This window comes from Pristiophorus japonicus, chromosome 10, assembly GCF_044704955.1.
Source record: "Pristiophorus japonicus isolate sPriJap1 chromosome 10, sPriJap1.hap1, whole genome shotgun sequence".
NCBI lineage: Eukaryota > Metazoa > Chordata > Chondrichthyes > Pristiophoridae > Pristiophorus > Pristiophorus japonicus.
Genome location: NC_091986.1, coordinates 190,160,516 through 190,168,728, shown reverse-complemented (window position 1 = coordinate 190,168,728; position 8,213 = coordinate 190,160,516).

Sequence of the window (8,213 nt, the reverse complement as noted above, 5' to 3'; positions counted from 1 at the left end):
TTTTTTTCCCCATACCCAGTTCTCACCTTTACGCAATAACACATGTAGGGGCTCTAAGAGGGTGCTTAACCCCGGTAGGAAGTTACCAAAATAGTTGAGGAGTCCCAGGAATGACCACAGCTCCGTGACGTTCTGTAGCCTGGGCGCGTTCCTGATAGCCTCTGCCTTGGTGTCTGTGGGCCGAATGCCGTCCGCCGCGATCTTTCTCCCCAAAAACTCCACCTGTGTTGCCATGAAGACGCATTTAGACCTCTTCAGCCGCAGCCCTATGTGATCCAGTCGCTGGAGGACCTCCTCCAGGTTTTGCAGGTGCTCGACGGTGTCCCAACCTATGACCAATATGTCGTCCTGAAAAACCACCATGCATGGTACCAACTTGAATAGGCTCTCCATGTTTCTCTGGAAGATCGCTGCAGCCGACCGAATTCCAAACGGGTATCTGTTGTAGATGAGCAGTCCCTTGTGCGTGTTGATGCAGGTGAGGGAGGCCCTTCGAAGACTCCTCCAGCTCCTGCGTCATGTAGGCCGAAGTCAGGTCGAGCTTGGTGAACGTCTTGCCTCCTGCCAGTGTCACAAATAGGTTGTCTGCCTTAGGTAGCGGGTATTGGTCCTGTAGCGAGAAACGATTAGTAGTTACTTTACGATCGCTGCAAATCCTGACCGTGCCATCATTTTTGAGTACTGGAACAATCGGGCTGGCCCACTCGCTGAATTCCACTGGGGAGATGATGCCCTCGCGTTGCAGCCTGTCCAGCTCGATTTCCACTCTCTCCCTCATCATGTGAGGTACCGCTCGCACCTTGTGGTGAATGGGTCGTGCCTCTGGGACCAAGTGGATCCGCACCTTCTTCCCAGAAAAGTTTCGAATACCTGGCTCAAAAAGGGAAAGAAATTTGTTAAGAACCTGGGTACATGAGGCCTAATCGACATGTGATAGCGCTCAGATGTCATCCCAGTTCCAGCAGATTTTGCCCAGCCAGCTCCTTCCAAGCAGTATGGGGCCATCGCCCGGGACAATCCAGTTCATGCACCGTGCCTTGTAGGTGACCTTGACCATGGCGCTGCCCAGGACAGTGATAAGCTCTTTGGTGTACGTTCTCAGTTTCATGTGGATGGAGGCTCAGGGCTGGTCTGAGTGCCTTGTTGCACCACAGTCTCTCAAACATCTTTTTACTCATGATGGATTGGCTAGCGCCAGTGTCCAGTTCCATGGCTATGGGTAAGCCATTCAATTTTACATTTAGCATTATAGGTGGATATTTAGTCAAAACTGTGTGCACCCCGTGTACTTCAGCATCTGCCTCCTCTCTCTGAGGCTCAAAATTGCTTTGATCCACCATGGACGGATCTTCCTCTGCCACGTGGTGGTTAGCAGGTTTTGCAGAGCTTGCAGCTCGTCTGCAAGCTCGTTGGAGATGCCCCATTGTTCCACAGCTCTTGCAAACATACCCTTTGAAGCGGCATGAATAGGCTGAAGCGGCATGAATAGACTGAATGGAAGCCTCCACAATGCCAACAAGGTGTGAATTGCCTTGCATTCATCCTTTGTTGCGGACTCTGAGTCATCTGGGTCACCTGAGGCCTGCTGGTAGTTGCAGACTCGTTGTTTCTGCCCTGTACATTTCTGCTCGCAAACACAGTTCCAGTTAATTTATGAACATTGCTAGCACTTGTGTGCTGAGAGATTTGTTTGGTGTTTATCACTGGTGGACATAAATGCCTGTGCTATCGCAATGGCCTTACTGAGGGTCGGTGTCTCTAAGTCAAAAGTTTTCGTAGGATGGTCTCGTGGCCAATGCCCAGTACAAAAAAGTCTCTGAGCATTTGCTCCAGGTAGCCATCAAACTCACATTGTCCTGCAAGTCGCCTGAGCTCGGCGACGTAGCTCGCCACTTCCTGACCTTCAGATCACTGGCACGTGTAGAACCAATACCTCGCCATCAGCACGCTCTCCCTCGGGTTAAGATGCTCCTGAACCAGTGTACACAGCTACTCATACGACTTATCTGTGGGTTTCACCGGAGCCAGAAGATTCTTCATGAGGCTGTAGGTCGGTGCCCCGCAGACTGTGAGGAGGACCACTCTCCTTTTTGCAGCGCTTCCTTCTCCGTCCAGCTCGTTGGCTACAAAGTACTGGTCTAGCCATTCGACATAGGCTTCCCAGTCCTCACTCTCTGAGAACTTCTCCAAGATGCCCACAGTTTGCTGCATCTTTGCATTGGATTCACATACTCGTCGCCAGTTATTGTGTTCCTAACAAAGATGAGACTGCACACAAGGAGGTTAAAGTAACAGTGATCTCAGTCTTTATTAAGACACTCCAGACTGAGGAACAGGCCTTCGGGGCCGGCCTATATTCAGTGCTCCCAATGGAAGCTGGAATCCCATGGGACTTCAGGGGATGCACTCCCTGGTGGCGTAACATGGGAGTGCATGCTTTACAGATACACAATAAACCTCAATGTCATGCGATATAGCCGTGCGACCGTGGTACACGTTATGCCGGTGACGCTGGGTTTCTACATGATCATTGAGATCCGGGTGGACTAAGGAGAGCCTGGTTTTGAGTGCTCTCTTCATTAACAATTCTGCAGGGGGAATACCGGTAAGTGAGTGGGGTTGCATCCAGTAGCTGAGCAGAATCCGAGATAATCGGGTCTGCAAGGAGCCGTCCATTACGCGTTTCAAGCTCTGCTTGATAGTGTGGACTGCGCGTTCCGCTTGACCATTGGATGTGGGCTTAAATGGGGCTGACCTGACATGCTTGATGCCATTGCAGGTCATGAACTCGTTGAATTCCGAACTGGTGAAACATGGTCCATTGTCACTAACAAGGACGTCAGGCAAACCATAGGTGGCGAACATGGCCCAGATGCTTTCAATGGTAGCAGTGGACGTACATGATGACATTATTACACATTCAATCTATTTAAAGTAAGCGTCCACTGCTACTAGGAACATCTTTCCTAGAAAGGGGCTAGCAAAATCTACGTGGACCCTGGACCACGGTTTGGAGGGCTATGACCACAGATTCAGTGGGGCTTCCCTTGGTGCATTGCTCAACTGTGAGCAGGTGTTGCACTGATGTACGCATGACTCCAATTCCGTCAAACGTGCGACCTGGCGATAGCCTTCATCGTGACTATGCCTGAGTGGGTACTGTGTAGGTCGCGTATAAATGTTTCCCTGCCTTTTTTTGGCAAACTACGCGATTCCCCCAGAGTAGACAATCCAAATGGATGGACATTTCATCCTTGCGTCGGTGAAACGGCTTAATTTCACCTTGCATTTCCCCGGGAACCGCCGACCAGCTCCATTAAGGATGCAGCTTTTTACTAGTGATAGCACAGGGTCCTGGCTAGTCCAGGTCCTGATCTGGTGAGCCGTGATGAGTGACCCCTCGCTCTCAAAAACATCCATTACAAGAAGCAAGTCTGCGGGTTGCGCCATTTCCAACCCGGTGGTGGACAATGGTAGCCGACTGAGGGCATCAGCACTGTTCTCAGTGCCTGCTCTGGGACGGATTATATAGTCATACTCAGATAGAAACATAGAAACATAGAAAATAGGTGCAGGAGTAGCCCATTCGGCCCTTGGAATCTGCACCACCATTCAATAAGATCATGGCTGATCATTCCCTCAGTACCCCTTTCCTGCTTTTTCTCCATACCCCGTGATCCCCTTTGCTGTAAGGGCCATATCTAACTCCTTCTTGAATATATCCAATGAACTGGCATCAACAACTCTCTGCGGCAGGGAATTCCACAGGTTAACAACTCTCTGAGTGAAGAAGTTTCTCTGCATCTCAGTCCTAAATGGCCTACCCCTTATCCTAAGACTGTGTCCCCTGGTTCTGGACTTCCCCAACATCGGTAACATTCTACCCACATCTAACCTGTCTCGTCCCGTCAGAATCTTACATGTTTCTATGAGATCCCCTCTCATCCTTCTAAACTACAATGTATAAAGGCCCAGTTGATCCAGTCTCTCCTCATATGTCAGTCCAGCCATCCTGGGAATCAGTCTGGTGAACCTTCGCTGCACTCCCTCAATAGCAAGAACGTCCTTCTTCAGATTAGGAAACCAAAACTGAACACAATATTCCAGGTGAGGCCTCACCAAGGCCCTGTGCAACTGCAGTGAGACCTCCCTGCTCCTAACGCTAGTGTCCATCTTTGGATGCGACACGTAGCATTGGTGTTAATACCTTTGCTTTCTGAGAACAGCAAGATGAGCGGTTTGTGGTCGGTTTTGAGCTCGAACCGGAGTCCAAATAGGTATTGGTGCATTACCTTAACCCTGTATACGCATGCTAATGCTTCTTTCTCAACCATACTGTAGGCTCTTTCAGCCTTGGATAAACTTCTGGACACATATGCATCCAGTTGCAGTTTGCCTGACACATTGGCTTGCTGTAACACACAACCGACCCCATACGAAGATGCATCACAAGCTAGTACTAAACGTTTACACGGGTCATATAATATAAGGAACTAGTTAGAACATAGCAGGTTTCTGGCCTTATTAAAGGCTGTCTCTTGAGATTTACCCCAAACCCAGTTGTCACCTTTGCGTAGCAATTGAATGCAAAGGTTCCAGCAAAGTGCTCAACCCCGGTAGAAAGTTACCAAAATAGTTGAGGAGTCCCAGGAACGAACGCAGCTCCATCACATTCAGTGGTCTGGGTGTATTCTTGATGGTCTCCGTCTTGGAGCCCGTGGGTTTGATGCTGTCCGCCACAATTTTTCTCCTCAGAAATTCGACCTCTGGCACCAGGAAAACGCACTTGGAGCGTTTCAGCCTGAGTCCCATTCTGTCCAGTCGCTTTAGAACCTCTTCCAGATTGTGCAAGTGTTCGGTGGTGTTGCGACCAGTGATCAGGATGTCGTCTTGAAACACCACGGTGCGTGGAACCGATTTCAGCAGACTCTCCATGTTCCTCTGGAAGATGGCCGCAGCGGAGCGAATCCCAAAAGGTAAAGGAACACTCCTTTGTGCGTGTTGATGCATGTCATTTTTCAAAGGTTCAGCCAGCACCTGTGCCATGTAAGCAGAGGTTAGATCCAGCTTGGTGAACGACTTCCCCCCCTTGCTAGCGTTGTGAACAGGTCATCCGCTTTAGGTAGTGGTACTGGTCCTGTAACAAGACTTGGTTGATCATTACCTTGTAGTCCCCGCAGATTCTGACCGTCCCATCGCTCTTCAACACCGGAACAATTGGACTGGTCCACTCATTGAACTCGACTGGCGATATGATCCCCTCTCGTTGAAGTCTGTCCAGCTTGATCTCGACTTTCTCTCGCATCATGCATGTATGGAAGCGCTCGGGCCTTGTGATGAACGGGTCGTGCATCAGGGACTAGATGGATCTGCATTTTGGTGCCTGTGAAGTTGCCGATGCCTGGCTCGAATAATGACGGGAATTTGTTTAGCACTTGGGCGCACGAGGCGTCATCCACCGAAGACAGTGCTTTGATGTCGTCCCAGTTCCATCGGATCTTTCCTAGCCAGTTTCTGCCAAACAGCGTTGGCCCATCGCCTGGTACAATCCACAGTGATAAATCATGCACAGTTCCATCGTACGATACCTTCACTGCCGCACTGCCAATGACTGATATGAGCTCTTTGGTGTAAGTGTGCAGTTTAGTGTGAATCGGGCTTAGTATTGGCCTTTGTGCCTTGTTGGCCCACAGTTTCTCAAAATTCTTCTGGCTCATAATTGACTGACTCACCCCCGTGTCCAATTCCATAGGAACTGGAATGCAGTTTAATTTGATTTTCAACATTATCGGAGGGCTTTTGGTGGTGAAGGTGTGTACCCCATACACTTCCTCTTCAGGCTCGGGTTGAATTGCCTCTCTTACTCGTTCAGTGTGATCTGCGCCAGATCGATCATCTTCTGCCGACTCTGCCACGTGGTGAGTCGCAGCACATCTGCACATTCGCTGGAGATGCCCCATTGTTCCACAGCCCTTGCACACGTAGTGCTTGAATCCACATTGATGGGCTCGATGATTACCCCCGCAGTGCCAACATGGTGCTAATGGATTCACATTCACGCCCCACAGTGGACTCTGAGTCATCCTAAGTCTGGCCTCTGCAGACGTGTAAGCCCTGCCATGTACAATTCTGCCTGCTGAAGGCATTATTCTATGCACGCTACTTGCCGGTGAGCCTCGATGCTGCAAAGAAACTATTTAGTGTTATCGTTCGAGGACACGAAAGCCTGGGCTTTCGTGATGGCCTTGCTCAGATCTAGGGATTCAGCAGACAGCAGTTTGCGAAGAATGACCTCGTGGTCGATTCCAAGCGCAAAAAAGTCCGGCAACATTTCCCCCAAAAATCCAGCAAATACGCATGGTCCCGCAAGGCATTTTAGGTCGGCGACATAGCTCGCCTCGTCCTGGCTGTCGGAGCGATGGTGCGTATAAAAGCGATACCTGGCCATTAAGAACATAAGAACATAAGAATTAGGAATAGGAGTAGGCCATCTAGCCCCTCGAGCCTGCTCCGCCATTCAACAAGATCATGGCTGATCTGGCCGTGGACTCAGCTCCACTTACCCGCCCTCTCCCCGTAACCCTTAATTCCCTTATTGGTTAAAAATCTATCTATCTGTGACTTGAATACATTCAATGAGCTAGCCTCAACTGCTTCCTTGGGAAGAGAATTCCACAGATTCACAACCCTCTGGGAGAAGAAATTCCTTCTCAACTCGGTTTTAAATTGGCTCCCCCGTATTTTGAGGCTGTGCCCCCTAGTTCTAGTCTCCCCGACCAGTGGAAACAACCTCTCTGCCTCTATCTTGTCTATCCCTTTCATGATTTTAAATGTTTCTATAAGATCACCCCTCATCCTTCTGAACTCCAACGAGTAAAGACCCAGTCTACTCAATCTATCATTATAAGGTAACCCCCTCATCTCTGGAATCAGCCTAGTAAATCGTCTCTGTACCCCCTCCAAAGCTAGTATATCCTTCCTTAAGTAAGGTGACCAAAACTGCACGCAATACTCTAGGTGCGGCCTCACCAATACCCTATACAGTTGCAGCAGGACCTCCCTGCTTTTGTACTCCATCCCTCTCACAATGAAGGCCAACATTCCATTCGCCTTCCTAATTACCTGCTGCACCTGCAAACTAACTTTTTGGGATTCATGCACAAGGACCCCCAGGTCCCTCTGCACCGCAGCATGTTGTCATTTCTCCCCATTCAAATAATATTCCCTTTTACTGTTTTTTTTCCCAAGGTGGATGACCTCACACTTTCCGACATTGTATTCCATCTGCCAAACCTTAGCCCATTCGCTTAACCTATCTAAATCTCTTTGCAGCCTCTCTGTGTCCTCTACACAACCCGCTTTCCCACTAATCTTTGTGTCATCTGCAAATTTTGTTGCACTACACTCTGTCCCCTCTTCCAGGTCATCTATGTATATTGTAAACAGTTGTGGTCCCAGCACCGATCCCTGTGGCACACCACTAACCACCGATTTCCAACCCGAAAAGGACCCATTTATCCCGACTCTCTGCTTTCTGTTAGCCAGACAATTCTCTATCCATGCTAATACATTTTCTCTGACTCCGCGTACCTTTATCTCCTGCAGTAACCTTTTGTGTGGCACCTTATCGAATGCCTTTTAGAAATCTAAATACACCACATCCATCGGTACACCTCTATCCACCATGCTTGTTATATCCTCAAAGAATTCCAGTAAATTAGTTAAACATGATTTCCCCTTCATGAATCCATGATGCGTCTGCTTGATTGCACTATTCCTATCTAGATGTCCCGCTATTTCTTCCTTAATGATAGTTTCAAACATTTTCCCCACTACAGATGTTAAACTAACCGGCCTATAGTTACCTGCCTTTTGTCTGCCCCCTTTTTTAAACAGAGGCGTTACATTAGCTGCTTTCCAATCCACTGGTACCTCCCCAGAGTCCAGACAATTTTGTTAGATTATAATGAATGCATCTGCTATAACTTCCACCATCTCTTTTAATACCCTGGGATGTATTTCATCAGGACCAGGGGACTTGTCTACTTTGAGTCCCATTAGCCTGTCCAGCACTATCCCCCTAGTGATAATGATTGTCTCAAGGTCCTCCCTTCCCACATTCCTGTGACCAGCAATTTTTGGCATGGTTTTTGTGTCTTCCACTGTGAAGACCGAAGCAAAATAATTGTTTAAGGTCTCAGCCATTTCCACAT